General features: G+C 41.7%; 1 non-coding gene across 1 annotated transcript; it reads right to left on the bottom strand.

Moving 5' to 3' along the window:
* Nucleotides 1-15,568: 15,568 nt before the first annotated feature.
* On the bottom strand, nt 15,569-15,640 carry TRNAQ-CUG. The gene has a single exon. It is a non-coding gene; the product is annotated as a tRNA-Gln (tRNA).
* Between the last annotated feature and the right edge of the window lie 6 nt (nt 15,641-15,646).

The raw sequence follows: 15,646 nt of genomic DNA on the forward strand, positions 1-15,646 counted from the left end.
GCTAGGGAGACTCCCAGGGTTTCTAGGACTAGCAACCACAGAACCATTTCTTTCCATGTTGCAACCCCCAGATTTTTAGTTTGTGGTACTAAAGTAAATTTCAAAGCATGGTTTCACTTATTTTAAGTGCATTTTATACGTGGGTAAACTGAAGCAAGGCAGAGAACAAGTGGCAGATGGTCAGGGACAGTGCCAGGAATTGAGTCGAGAACTGCTCTGTCCTAGGACATGGTTTAAACAGACTTTGTCCCAGGATCATGAGATTTGACTACTTATAATTGACGAGACTTCAGCAGTGCTCAAAAAGAAAAAAAAAAAAAAAGATAAAAAAAAGATACTACTATTCCCAGTATTTCCTGGCTTCCACAGACAAAACTATTTTAGTTTCTTAAGTAATAAGTCTGGGGCTTAATCTGGCCATTTTCTTACCAATTTTCTTCTTTTTGAACTTACTTGGCTCTGTTATGTGCTATGTGTGCTATGTGCTAAGTGCTCTGTGCACAGCTCATCCACGTCTCTTTGGGGAAAGAATGAGGCTCCAAAAGAACTCAGCAGAAGAGACATGACATATCTGTAACCTTGGTAAAAATAACTGTAAAGATAATGATAATGGATAATTATAAACTCATGTAACTGGCAAAACAACACTCTGCATTTCAGAGGATGGATGGCCTTACCCTGTCCAGTAACCCACTTTATGATCCAGTAATGGATCTATATCCGGAGGCTTATGCAATGAAATGGAGCCTTTGGCAAGCTGGAATCACACTGGAAATGAAGCAACATTTTCTTTCTTTTTTTCTTTTCTTTTTTTTTTTTTTTTAAACATGCATATTTGAAAGTCTGGAACTTAACCCTTTTGACATAAAGAGACTGTCCCTACTTTGGATAATTAAATTCTAGGGCAGATTACGAAATAAAGTATTTAAATATTGTGATGCAGCAATACAATGGTGCAGTTACCCTTCCTTTTCCTGCTTCAGCTGTAGTCTTTCTGAAAAGCTTTTGCACTCCCGGGAAACTACTGGCTATAAATTATAAAAGAGGCAATAGAATATCATGCATATATGCAAAAAAAAAAAAAAAAAAAAAAAAAAAAAAAAAAGAATTCTCAGACCCTTCTCTAGATAAAGAACTTACTGAAGCATCCAAAAATACGGGGAAACGAAGCAAACATGGGGCCTGATCCAGAGGCCACTGAGCTCAGCGGAAGCACTGCAGGGAGGTTCATTAGGCGTCAGAGTCATGTATGTCATGACTTGCAATCCACAAAATGTAAATGAAGAATTTTGTTGTATATGAGCAAGGATAAAGTCTAATTGTAGTGTCTAGGCATTCCACTTAGATAAAACGAGCAGATTTTTCTCCAGCAGGTAGACTCTCTCAGCAAGGATTTACTGCCAATACTTATGTGGGAGTTTGTAGTCCCAAAAGCAGAGAAATGCTGGGAAACAAAAAGGAAAGAAAACTTACCCAAAGAGAGGAGACCCAAATGTTTCTGAGTCATTTCTATAAACAAAAAATGTATGCAAAGTTATTATCATTTCATTTGTCAGTGCTGCTTTGCTTCCTCAGAGTATCCAAGTGTGCATTTCGAGATTTAAAGCTGTGCAGGATAAAGTTTTCCTCAGCAAATGCTAAATCTATTCACAAGGCATTGCAGCAATGCAGCCACTATCAGATCCCAAAAGAAGGAAGCCCATCAGACGGCCATTGGTATTAATTGGTGAGAAGATAGTTAACACCGAGCTTTGATGTGTTGCTGTGTGTAGGGGTATCAAGCAAGTGATGCCATACCTCGTCTCCTGTTAGAAGGCAAATAGCTATGTACAGCTGGGGAATATTTCTGGAGTGGCTCTTCCTGTAGACACTGGGAGCTCTGAAACAAATATTTGCAGCAGATTTTTTTGAGAACGGGACGGGAGAAAGGTTGCTTGAGGATGGTCCAAGTCCTAACGCATGTGGGAAAACAACCTGTTGCCTAGTCCTGCACTAACCCACTTTAAGCATTGCTCTCATCATTAAAACAAGGTAAAAAAAAGCTTCTCTTTGTGGAGTAATATCAGGAAGGAAATTATGCATGCAGATTTGCCAGCAAAAATAACAGTCTCAGCCTGTAAACGTACACACCAATACTGCTGTTTTGTTGCTATTTTCAGCAGCCCCTGTATCCTCAAGGGTGAGAGTAAGGACTTAACTGTTATCGCTGCTGTTCGTGCATCAGCCTTAGAGGTTTGATTTGGACTCATGCTCTTTGGCCCAGCTGGAGGTGATTTCCACAAATAGCAGTCTTTTCTCTGAATCAGTCCAATTTATCACCCAGAGTCACTTGGTGTGATGCTGTGGTGCTGTGGGTACCTTCTCTCTCACCAGACATACAACCGCTTTTGGTCGCTTACAGATCTCAATTCCTTGGTTTTTGTATTTATATTTATCTTCGAATCATGGCTAGTCCAAGTAATTCCATTCCATGTATCTAAACACGCCCCACTGCTCAGTTCAGGCTCTTGTGTAGTCCTCCTGTTTACATTTTTTGTATTTTGTTCCAAAGATCACTCATCTCATGATGAGTTAAGTGAAGTATATCTATCTGTTAACCACTTCTCAGGGGTACTATTAGGCTTAATTAATGTTTTTAGAACATTATTGAGATTCTCAAGAGAAACAGGTATAGAAATTAAAAGTATTATAATTAATTTAAAACTATTTAATTTTTGAGTAATGGGATAACAACACTTAAGCTGAGATTCTCCAAGAAAAACTAATTTATATGATTCTTAGACAAACACATTCTGAAATCTCAGTTTCCAATTACTACTTCCACTGTATGATGCATTTTGATTTTTATTATCCTTTGATATTCTCTGACATACCCAGGCACATAATATAGCCTTTTTTAGCTGAGGAAACACTGTTCTACATATGCAATTCATGTTAAAATAAAGCAAACCACCAAAATAACTAAGTTAATAAAAACAATCCACATCACCATTTGCCTTTAATTTTTTAAGTATTTAAACCATAAGACCTGTAATTAAAGTTATGGAATCATTTCCGTATTTATTTTTAAGGCATCTCATTTGAATAAATAATCATTATCTGGAAATAAAACTAGATCATTAAAATTCAGAAAACCGACAAGTCTGATTGAGATCTGTCACGATGCACCGAGGAGATTTTTTACACTCCCTGTCTGAAACTGTTCCATGAGAAAAGCTCTGCTCCCGAACAAGCTTCAACAGGACCCTGCTTTAGAAATATGGGCAAATGACATCAGCAAATAGAGCAGTTGTTTTGTGCGGTGCAAAAACATTGGGTCACTCTTCTCACTAACTGTCATGGAGGGTTTCCAAGAAAATGCATCTGACACATCTGCACTGAAAATCTGACCCAAATTGTAGCTGATGTTCTCATAACACAGCTCTACTGCTTTTGCTGAAACTCTATAGCACTTCAGAATGATTCTTTCTTTCAAAATGCTTTCAATCCTTTCAGCGCTTTCAATACTTTCAAAATCTTGTACCTAGTCAGAGCATGCAGAAAAGAAGAAAAAATGGCACTTCAGTATTTCATTTGCAAGCTAGATTCATAATTCCTTGGCTATTAACTAGAGATTCACAGGTATTTAAAAAATGTGTCCTGACTGAAAAAAAATGCATCTCAGGCCCTGCTGTATTGATTTTGTTCTTCAAGATACAGAACTTTCATTATTAGCATTTTTGCTACGTAGAGATAAAACTAATTTTTAAAAAGCTACAGCTACTTCAGAACATATTCAAAAATACTGTAATTGCACTGTTAAGACAGACCTGTGCTTTTTCAGCATAAGATGCTTTGAAGTGTAAGTGCAAGCCCACCAGAATCAGGAAATACACCATAGCCTACCCTATTTGGACGATTGTCTTACAAATTCCTAAAGAATGGAGGTTGGCTCAAGTACCGAGCCATGAGGATTTCATCTCAATATAGATATTTTTAGTATCTGTTGTTTTATCTTGGGTACTTCTAAAATCTGCCTCACTCTCCAACTCCTCTCCTAATTATCTGAAATTCTTTTCTTCTGTAACTGCTTTGGAATGTTCCCATACGTTGTTACAGCTTCTTGCCATATTATATTGGGCCTTAATTATACTCATCTATCCATTGGGCTAGGTAAGCACGTAGTTGCTCAAAATGTGAACAACTGCTCAGAAAAAGAGGTAAACAGAGTAACATTAAATCTCACCAGTGAGTCACCATGGATGTAGGTCACATCGAGTTTCTGCCCTTTTCTGAGCTCGCTGAGGGTTTGGTCCAGCTTGCCTAAAGGAGCTCCTAACCACAAGAGACCCCTCATGCAGGTAGAACTCTCTTGAGTTTTTATGTTTGTATCCATTTTCCAAAACAGTTCTGCCACCTTCAACACGAACATTTTGAGGAGATGAACACTTTCTCAGCACCTGGTCTGCAGCCTGGAGCTGACAAAGGACAGAAGAGTGAAAGCAAACCAATGCACCTTGAGAAAAAAAAAAAACAAAACACAAAACCTATTTGTTTAACCCAAGCTACCCCAAGTCTTACACTGGGTCTGCTCCATCTCAGCCACTTACAACTCAAACACACAATCTGCTAACAGCAGAAAGTGACACATCTGATCCATACCCTTCATACCATGGGGAGGCTCTCTGCTGCAGCGGTGATGGGTTCTATATGTGAACGCCAGCAGAAATAACTGTGGATTCATTAGCAACTGCTTGATCACCTCCTTGAAAAAGTGTGGCCAAATGTTGATGGAATGTGAGTAATTCACTTAACTGAGTTTGAATTTGACTCACAGTGACAGTATAAAACTAACTTAGTATATGGCAAATTCTTTAAATCACGGCCTGATTCGTAATACAAAAAAGAATACTTCCAGTATAAATAATGAGGTTGGAGGAAATGTCCTTGGCAAGTCAATTTGTTCCATGCTGCTGATGGTTCCTGTTAGTGACAAGGATTTTTTTCAAGAAGGAAACAATGGAAAACAGATGCAAAAGCGTTTACCAGAAGGCTGGGAAATGGCAGCTCTTCCAAAATGTCAAGCGTGCAGACTAGAGTCAATTTAAAAGAGAATTAATTATTTAAACTGAATTAATTTGACTACAATGAAACCCTGTTAAGCCATCTCGTCCATCCCCCTTCCTACTGTGTTATCCCCTACAGTCTAATTCTAAATACTGATCTCTATTTTCAAATGCTTCAGCTGAAAATCCACTCACCCAGTCACCGTTGCAGTATCTTGCTTTTTGAATATCTTCACCACATTCCTTCCAACCCACCCAAAGGACTGTGCTCACCTTCTCCCCATTCCCAACCTCAGCCCCCAGTTCATATGAGTTTAATCCCCGGGTCAAGTCTGCATTTGTGGACTCCACAGACTTGCAGTGCTGTCAACATTTTAAAAGTGGCAGTGCACTAAGGGTCACCTCGTGCTCTTTTTCCTTGACAGCATTATGTGAAACGTGGCAAACGCCAGCAGAGCCGCCGTGGCTCTGAAACCTTTTGTCTCCCACAGGGCCATGTACAACCAGTGGTAGACCAAGGCTGTCATTTTGATTCCCTGCTGCACCAGCTCCTACGGCCAGAGGAACCATTCCAAAGCTGTCCTTTTCTGTTACTGTTAATGTTTAAACCTCAAAGCAAAGCCACCTGTGCTTGGATTTATGTAAAGTAAATTTCTTTATTTGTATTTCATAAGGGAAGAAGAACTACAGTCTATTAAGCAATAAACCTAATTGCCCTGGGTTTTGCCTGTACTGGGAAAGCGTATCGATTTAAATGCATCAGTGTGAAAATCAGTCTATTAAACTAGCTCAAAGCCCAAGTTTAGATAGAATACGGTTTTAACACTTGCATATCGTCATTCATTTTAACGTTATAGTTTACTGTAACTAATAACTAATATAAACAGAAATTAAAGCAGTTGATGTGCACCTATATTACTGAAAAAAAAATGTTTAATGTTATTTGTTTTTTAAACTGATTGTTAAGAACTCTGATCCATAGCATATTCAAGGCCTTGGAGGAGTACAGTTGGTTGCGATACACTGCTCCTCATTTCTTGGTCTACTAGAAACAACATGCAGAATATGAACATACGGATGCCAAACTAACATCTTCACTCTGCCGTTATACAAGTGACGTGAGCTGAAGTCAATGAATCCCAGCAGATGCTATTTTTTATATATATTTTTAAATCTAAAGAATGCAATTGTCATCAAGCATGGCAACTCCTGTTCAGTTGGTGTAACCTAAATGCATCGCATGGGCTCTTCTCTGACAACTGCCTCAGTTGGAAGGACAGATCTAACGTAAGAGGATCTTATGGGAGGTTTAATGAGTAACAGTTCAGTAATGTTATTTATTTTAATCTTTATAGAGCCATGGTAATGTACTGTTTCTGAAATTATTTTGTACGCTGCTGTTTTCTTGTTGTAAGAGGGGTATGACTAATGTACATGCTGAAAAATTTGAGGGAGTTCTTAGAAACCATAATATTTTGCTTGATCATTCATAACCAAATACGTAAAGAACCATTCACTGTATCGCTCTTGCGCAGCTTGTATTAGATCTCCATAGTTACACTTGGCATAACAAGTACAAAAAAGAAGTGTCTTTGCAGGGCTGATAAGCAGACAGGAAGTAAGTGAACATCTGCTGCAGCTTCAGTTGATTTTGCCTTCAGCAGCTGATGAAAAACTTCGCTCCCTGTATTCTACGTACATTGTGCTTGGCCTTTGACACCAGCAGCTGTTGAACAGAGGATGTAAAATATTACACCTACAGAAAAGGAGGTGCATTAGTTTCTAAAGGAGTACTGGGATATTTAATGGATTTTTTTCTTTCCATTTTCTGATCGCTAGAAACACTGGACAGCAGACACTTGCAGATAGAATTATCTCCTGAAGGTCAACCACTTCCTATTTTACTTTTTTTTTTTTTTTTTTTCTAATGCTGTGTTTTCCTTTCCAAAACTGCTTTGTTTTGTTTTGTTTTGTTCTCTTTTAAACACCACAACAATTGCACCATATACTGAATAGTAATTATAACCATCATAATCATCGTAAGGAAACCACGTGCTTCCCTGAATCAGGGCTGGGGCTTCCAACCCAGGCAATCTGTCTTCTGGTGGCAGAACAGCACTTCCAGAGCCTGGACAGCCAAGGAACAGAGTGATACAAAATAAATATCAAATAGCTCACAGCAAGCTTTTTCTCTGCTTAAAGAAAGAGCTGTTGAAAAATATTTTTTAAAAATGAGTTCAGCCACGCAGTGCAGGTTCTCTCCTTGTGTATACGGAGGAAGTCTCTGCTCCAGATAATTCAGGCACTTCTCCACCTACATCGTCTTTTTATTTCTGCCAAAAGCTACTAACAGAGAACAAGTGACAGTGGTGTATTTCTTAGAGCGTTGAGGCCCATGTACTGTAAATGCATCTTTACGTACTTCCTCTGAGATTGTCAATTTCCCTAGGAAATTACAACAGTTGTGATGAAATCATCTTCACCCATATATGGTAGATCCTTTGGGTCTGACACAACAAAATGAGAATGGGTTTCAGAGTAGCAATGGGAAAGATGAAGACACTGCTCCGGAGTTATGTAAATGGAGGAGAATTTTGCCCAGAAATTTCATGTTCTGTGCTTTGGAGCTGTATGCAGTTTGTTACATGTTCTATTCCCCAACTGCAGCTGGATGCTGTTTTGCCAGAAAATAAATGAAATCCAAAGACGACTTCAAACATTTGCAGAAACGGTGCTGACACTCAAAATAAAGAAACATCAAGTAACTTTCCTAGTGAGATCCTAAAAGCCGCAACACACTGATCAAAGCATGAAAACACAAGCCTGTTACTCCACCCCTAATGCAAGATGCTGTCTCTTATCTAGGACCAGGAGCTTGCTTGGCACAGAGATGTTCAGACCGTCTACAAGTAGAGCATATGAGGTGGTATATTTAAATAGTTACATGTGGAAAAATCCACAAGGACTGCTGATTTAAACTCATGAGACTGTCAAATGACTGTCTCAGGTTATTATTGCTTAACACCAACAGTAGTAGTAGCTCAGTTTGGTAGAGCTCTACCATAACCCTGTGTATTCTACACACACAGAACAGCAGATCACATTTCCCCTGAAGTGTGTACCCTCACACGGGTAAAGGAAAACAAAATGAAAAACACTGAATTCATTTCTACTAGTAGCAAATGTCTTCATAATTCTGTGATAGTGGAGGGGTTGGTTGTATTAAAACAAAAGGAGCGTTGGGACATGAAAATAGTCAATATAAAGCAGGAATGGCTGCACTATTTTCATTATCATAATGTTATTTTCTGGATTTCACAGAGAACAGACTTTTTCAACTGTATTCATATTAGAATAATTAAATATCTGTCTTGAACTGTGTGCACATTGCATCTAACCAGCTTGGAAACATGCCAAAATGTGAAGCAATCTTTAGGAGAATTGCAGAATCAATACATCAATTCCCATTAATTCAGTGTCAGAGGAAACAAATGTGGACCTCTCTGAAGCTTGTGCATTCCCTGCAGAGATTTGCTAAAATAGGCAGCTTCTGTCTGCCTGCCTTCGCTGTGCCCTCCAAACAAGCAGGGTCAGAATGGGGGAAACCGGGTCTGGCTACAAAATCTAATTAAGCCAGTTTTAGTAACCCAGTCTCCTGGTCAAATTGCACACAAACTCTTGACCAAATCCAAGCCAATCCTGAACTCTGTCCCCTTCACTGCAGTGGGTTCCTTGTTGCTCCCGTGGTGACCCAGTAACCCCAGAGTACATCTCCTCTACAGGGTTGAGAACATCTAGGCAAGCTGAGAAGGACCTCTTTTCAATCTGTCAAAACCATACAGCCTAATTCTGCACAGTGATGACACAATATTAATGAATAATCCTAATTGATAGTGCACTTTAAACCAGCCAGAATTCTTGATCAATCCAAGCTCCACAAAATGTGCTGTGCTCCAAACATCTTGCACAGTTTGCTTACCGCACAGCTGGCTGGTGAGAAAAATCTTGTCCCAGGAGGTTTGCTCAGGCCCATGAAACACATTTTTAGCATCCCAAAGGTGCGCATACTCACAGAGCTGAGAGTGCAACCTGTCTGGCAGCAGCTTTCCAGAGACAGGAGCAGGAAAGAGGCAATAGGTGATGAGATTAGCCCCCACAGAAGGAGACTCCTGCTTGGAATATCAACACATCTTTGCAGTCTCTCTCATTGCGACCATTTGTGCTTTTATCAAATTTTCAGTTTGCTTCTTAAGCTACGGGACCAGATGGCTCCCATGCATAATGCACTGAATCATGGCAAGGCTTGAGGTATTTGTTATGTATAACAGCAAACACACGCGCTGGACCAGGTTACACTCTGTCACAGTTAGCATATGGTGCAGGCTACATATGGATGGTGCTGCAGCAGGTAGCTATATATACATCCAGGCGGAAGATGGGAGTATCTTTTCTTCTCGCAGGTTGTCAGGAAAATGACTGTCATACCTTCAAAACAATTAGCAAGAAATAGAGGCAGTAATATACCACACGGCAGAGGACAGATGCTCGGCACTTCCCGTGATGCGCAATGCCTGATGGCAAGGAATCCTGATGGGCCAAGGACACGAGGCTGTTGTTCCCCCTCTGATTTCCCCTTGCAGCCTGTGACTAAGCCAGTGCTGACACTTTGCTGGTGCCTATTTGCAAAGCCAATAGCTGTGGGCAGTATTTCTGCCCATGAAGCACCTAGGAGACAAAATCATTGTTTGAGAGCATCTTTTTCTCCGGCATTTTTTTAAATGGAAAAGAAACCTGATTTTGTCATCGCTTGCACTACGTAGGTTTGGGTTAAGTTCAAGATGTGGCACCCCTGTGCATCTAGAGTGAATGAGAGGGGAATTTGCAAAAGCAACAATCACTACTTGGCAGAGGTTAAGCCTAGGGAGGGCTTATACAGTATGAGATCTGTGCTTCTGTGACAAGACCTAGAAAATAACCTTGTCGTCATCCCTCACCGAAAAATTACAAATACCCCTTTCTGAGCACTGAAAGACGTGAAATGAAAAATGCTTTCTATATGTCTACAGAGATGACTGTTTCAGGGAAGTTTAGATTGCTGTGGTGAGACTCAGTGCAAGCAACAGGTCCCAGGGTGGCTGAGGGATGTCCCAAGCAGCATGACTTCACCCACTGCGTGTGCTCTGGGTTGCACAACGAAGGAACAGCCAAGCAGCTTGACGGTGGCTGCACTCCACCCCTACTATTTTCTGGGATGAGAAAATTATCCTTTGGCTGTTTTACAGCTTGCTTTTCTTGGCATGTATTTGACATGCCCTCCGTGTTTGCAGTGACAGGACACCTCGTGAGCGGGTGCTGTGCTGGCCTTTGCAGACAGGCGCGAGTGCTGGCAGGCAGCAGGAGCCCATCAGGGACTGGAACGGTGACCAGGAATGTCAAAACTGCAGCCTGAGCGGAGCGGCTGTGATTAAGGACACATTTTGCTACCACCTTTAAGGTCAGCATTGGGCTCACTTTAGCAGTCCTATAAATAGCAGCCCAAGGTTGACCTAGGAGAGGATTTGGCTCTGATGGACATTGTTTAGCATTCCCAGGAGAGGAAAGCAGATTCTTTTCCCTTTTCTTTTCCAGCCTCTAACCTTGAGTTGATCTCAGTGGGAAACCTTAGTGGCGTTTGCCAAAAGAGCTGCCGCCGTGAGCCAGATGTCCCGCTGTTGCATAAACCACACGTACATGTTTCTTCAGCCTGGAAACCCAGACCTAATTCCACAAAAACTCAACCTAATTTCTCACTGGCAAAATTAGGAAATAGATAAATAAATAAATAAATAGAATTGAGTCTAATTACTTGAAAACAGTAGGACACCTAGTGGATTTATAAGGAATGTCTTTGGAATTATGAGCAACATTTTGTCACTTTCTTGGCAAAACCAATTATGAACATATTTATGGAGGAATCATTGAAATATCAGGGTTTCCATTTAATGAATTAGTCTTGTTATAGCTGTTACAGCCTCCAGTTTGCCTCAAGAAGTTATTGCACTCTATGAAAAAACAATGAGTATTGTTTGAATGTCCTGAAAAAAATAATTATGGGGAACTGGATGGTTCCCAAAGTCTGGGAGCGGGAGGAAGGGTATTCTGCCAGATCAAAGGCATCCCAGTTGTTCCATCTGACAGCTCTCTAATGATTTTAATGAGCAAAGTTTTATAGCCTCAGCCTGGCTCCCTGGATAATTTGTAGAGCTGCACAACGAGCATCGCTATGCTGAGCACAGCCAGCCAGCTCTGCTGGTTATTTCAGCAGTGAATGAACTGGCCACAGAAGTCAGACTGCCTCCTTCCTTCCCAAGGGCTGACCCTTTGAATCCAAATTAGAAGATGATGGGCAGCTTGATAATTCTTGCACTACGGTCCTCTACATTGTGTTTGTCTGGTAGTGACAATCCCATTAAATATACACACAGCAAGTAGATTTTGGCTTTAGGTAGGAAATAAAATCCTGTCGCAGGTCAGTACGGCTAAGATTTTGAGCCATGTCTCAGAAATTTTATCTTGGCCAGCAGTTATCTTAGAGCTGCCAGTATTATCTTGCTAATTTGTCTCTGGAGGCAACAGACACAGACTAGGAGATGTGTGTCGAGTCCAAAATGGATGCAGGAAGCTGATGACTTCATTCTGACAGTCATCACAAGAAACACCAAGTCATTGAGTCTCCTGTGTTCGATTTCTGTTCCCCAAGGGTGCAGAAGATATTCCTTCCCTTCTGCGTACTGTAATATTGGCCTAACAAAAAAAATGCTTCCCGAATGTTAATTTTTCTAGAGCTGCTTGCTTCCCACTCATTCTTCAGTGCCGTACTGATCCCTGGAGAACAGCTAAGCCAGGGTGAGGTTTGACTTTGAATAGGCTGACATTCAGCTCCAGATCCTTTGTTATTCCAACTCCAGGGTTAGGAAAGAAAAGGCTGACTTACAGGAATTTTTTTTTGATTTGGTCCATTTCAACTTATATGAGCTGTAGAACTAGAAAAAGAATGGAGCGTGTGCTGGAATTCAAGTAATTATCATCAGAAAAATCAACTCCATGCATTTTTATTGCTACTAGCTCTGGCACAGAATTACCAGAAAAATAGAACTCCTTGTACATCATAAACCCTTTAATTTGGTCCAGAGTTTTTAAAAATAGTTTTCTTTTTATTACTTTTTATATTTTACATTTGAAGTTTGTTTTTCAGACTGACACGTTAAGCTAAGGGTAGTGAGTGCTAAGAGTCTGTTTTTCTCTAATTTAGCAGCTGGATTGGAAAGCTTGAATTATCTCTGCATAATTGCAATGATTCATGGCTTGTTAGAAAATTGCAAAGTATTGATTGGATTTTCCCCTCAGGAAATATTTCTCCTCTGATAGAACAGAGGAGGTTGTGGGGCTTTACTTTTGTCCTTCCTGCCTTCTGCCCTGGGAAGCCACTGGCTTCTTTCATCTGAGAAATGGGAATGTGGGTCAACAGCCATTCAAGGACAAGTCAGACATACCGCAACTTCCAACTCCAAATCTTTCGCTGATCTTTGCAAAGCGATGGGCTTTGCAAACTGCATGTGGGGAAGACAGAGCCAGAAGAGACGGGACTAGCAGCAAATGCTGCCCATCCTTGTTTCTCATTCTTCTATTTCCGTGGCAAATCCAGCTGGTGTTTTCTGCAGAGAAACCGTGACCTCGTGGGAATGCTGCAAGTACTGAAGATGGTGGTTAGATTTCCCTTACTTTTATTCACCCAGGATTTCTCTCAGGAGCTGGTGACAGGGGAGAAGTGGGAGGATGAAGTGAGGGTGTGCGGAAGGAGCCTGATGCACAGCGCCTGGGGCTGAGCAGCTCTGAGTTGATAGCCCAGCACACATCTGCATGTTAATGGTGCTGCCGAGGCAAAAGCTTGGGACTTTTTGGCAGCTGCTCTATGAATTTCCAGAACAGAACTGGAAATACACAGTTATGAGTATGACCTCTACTTCTTTTTGTTAAATTGAGCATCCAAGGGGCAGCTGAGTATCATTCCTTGTCTCTGCTCTGGTTGCTTGGAATGTGCTGCCTCTACAAATGGTTGTGTCCAAGCACAAACTGAAGAATTATGAGAGAGCACTAATTCAAGGTTTGCAATGAATTTAGTGTTCCCACAAGGATGACACTAATGGCAATTAATGCAGCAGAAATGCCAGTGCTGTATGACTTTTCTCACATTAAAAGCTGTCAATCCCAGAGCACACAGTCCTCTGTTATTTCAGGCCTGACCTCTGCTTTTTGGCTATGTTTCAGCTGCGCAGGAGGTGTCCCAGACCATCCCATAACAGCAGCAGCATGATTCAGGAGGGGGGACACAAAGAAAGAGCAGAGCAGCCAAAAACTGTCTTCGCTGACAATGACATTTCCTGAGGGTTTGTATATTCTCATCTGGGGCTTGCCTGAGCAGGAACAAAATTAACCCAGGGCTCAGCAGAATATAAGGCTTTAACCTCATGCACTGCTGTCAACTGACTGCTGTTTGGATCTTTATTTCCTTCTGCTGTTTCAGGTTTGGCTCTCAGCTCTGTGAAGAACACATTTAATCAAAACAATCAAATGCATTAACACGTCTTAGCTGGAAATAGCTCCTGCTGCTGCTCATATACGTGGCAATCTGTGGAAATTTCTGTGTTACATGGTGTGCAAAAATGTCTCTGCTTCTTAATGTCTTAAGTTCAACAAGTGATAACAGTACAGCAATGTAGGGATCATGATTTTCAGTTCAGCCAGAAGACACATTGTCCTCATGTAGGATGAAACAGTTCCAGCTAAGGAACATCTGCAATTTGGTGCAAGAGGAAGTAATACTTACACATAGGAAAAACGTAAATAAAGGGTGTTTCCCAGCCCCCATATGACAAACAAAACCCCAAACACAAAAACGAGAGCAACTTTTACAGAAGGATAACTAAAAATACTTAATCTCTGTTTTTTTTTCTTTCTTTTCTTTTCTTTTTTTTTTTTTTTTTTTAAACCAGTAGCATTTCTGGAGGGTGAAACTAGGCTTGAAAAAGTCATGTTTGTTAATGACAAAGTTCAATAGAGGACGGCAAATAGGATGTGAGATGGAAACTTTAACTACACAGCTATAAATATACCCCAGCCTTTACACACTGCAGTACACAACTCAGTGCAGTAGGGTAACCTCTGAAAGTGGCAGAAGCAGTGGCAGAACTTTCAGACTCTAGATTTTGGGTGTTCTGAGTTCACCTGGAGATATAAAGGATCAATCCAAGCCATGCAGGATCTGCTGGGGGCTTGCCAGAGGCCTGTGGTAGCCCTCTGTGATGCTCCTTCCTAAGTTTTCTGATGTTTGAGTGGGGATTCGGTTGCACCCTGTGTATTTTTGTTGTAAGTGTCTTGTTTTCTTCACTTGGAAGCTCTGAGGCAGCGTGAGGCATTTTTAAGCAGAAAGGATCAGGTTATGGCTCATTATCATCCCAGCAGACGGTAACTGATGCACAGCACTGCTGCGGGTGCCTGGGGGTTTATTTCCTCAGACAGAAAGGAGAACATGGCCACTGGCTGCCGAGATGGCTAACATACTGCCGCTGCTCGCGGCAAGCTGGTGGAAACAGAGTGAGGTCTAAGGGCCTTGGTTTAATCATCTGGGCACCAGTGCTATTTTTATCCTTTCTGTTTAGGCCTCCAGCCTGTGCCAGTGGAAGCTGACAACAAAGCTGACATCTCTCCTGGCGCAGGGCATACGAGGGGTACTGGCTCTGAGGACAGAGAAGCCAGTGGGCAGCAGGGCCATGGCAGGCCGGGGGCCTGTTGTTCCTCTGGGCACTGGAATGGGTAGAAACCTGGCTATCCCGGTGCAAACCGTGAGGGAGCGAACCCTGCCTCTTCAAGTTGCCCTGGGGCTGGACTGATTTCTCTTCAGATGACCTCACCTAAACGCAGATAAGCTTATATGTTATATCTTTTACTCATTCTGCTTCAGCCTCCTTCAGAGGTTAGCTTCGCTGTATTTTTCCATGTTCTCCTTTGACCGTGCCACAGAGAAATCATCAAGTCTTACCTCTTTGGATGTCTCAGACCAGTGCTTCACCTGCTGCCACCTCTCCATGGTCCCTGAGGCCATGTTTTGTGCTTCATGAGCCCAACGAGCTTGCTGATACCTCCTACACAAGAGACGCCTCTGTGTTGAGTGCTGTTGGCTTTGAACGCTGCTCTTGCCCTGGGTGTGGACAGACCTGTGAGACTTGGAGGGGCTGTAGGCTCCTCTGGGGCCTTCTGCCTGTTGAAGCAAGCCCCTATGGTGCTGCCACAGGCCCACGACGGCGGGAGGAAGGTGCCCATGCCTTGGATGGCTAAAAGATACAACCAAAGGCATACATTAGCTGTGGCTGTTGGGCTCCGTGTATTCATTCAGAAGCCCACAATGGGGCGGAGAAAGGAGCGCCGTGCCCATTGTTACGGCACACAAAAGAATGTGGGAAAAAGTAGAAGAAAAAGAACACCTCAGGTTCCACCGAGATTTGAACTCGGATCGCTGGATTCAGAGTCCAGAGTGCTAACCATTACACCATGGAACCACTGTA

The sequence above is a fragment of the Oxyura jamaicensis genome, chromosome 10 (assembly GCF_011077185.1).
Source record: "Oxyura jamaicensis isolate SHBP4307 breed ruddy duck chromosome 10, BPBGC_Ojam_1.0, whole genome shotgun sequence".
Lineage (NCBI taxonomy): Eukaryota > Metazoa > Chordata > Aves > Anseriformes > Anatidae > Oxyura > Oxyura jamaicensis.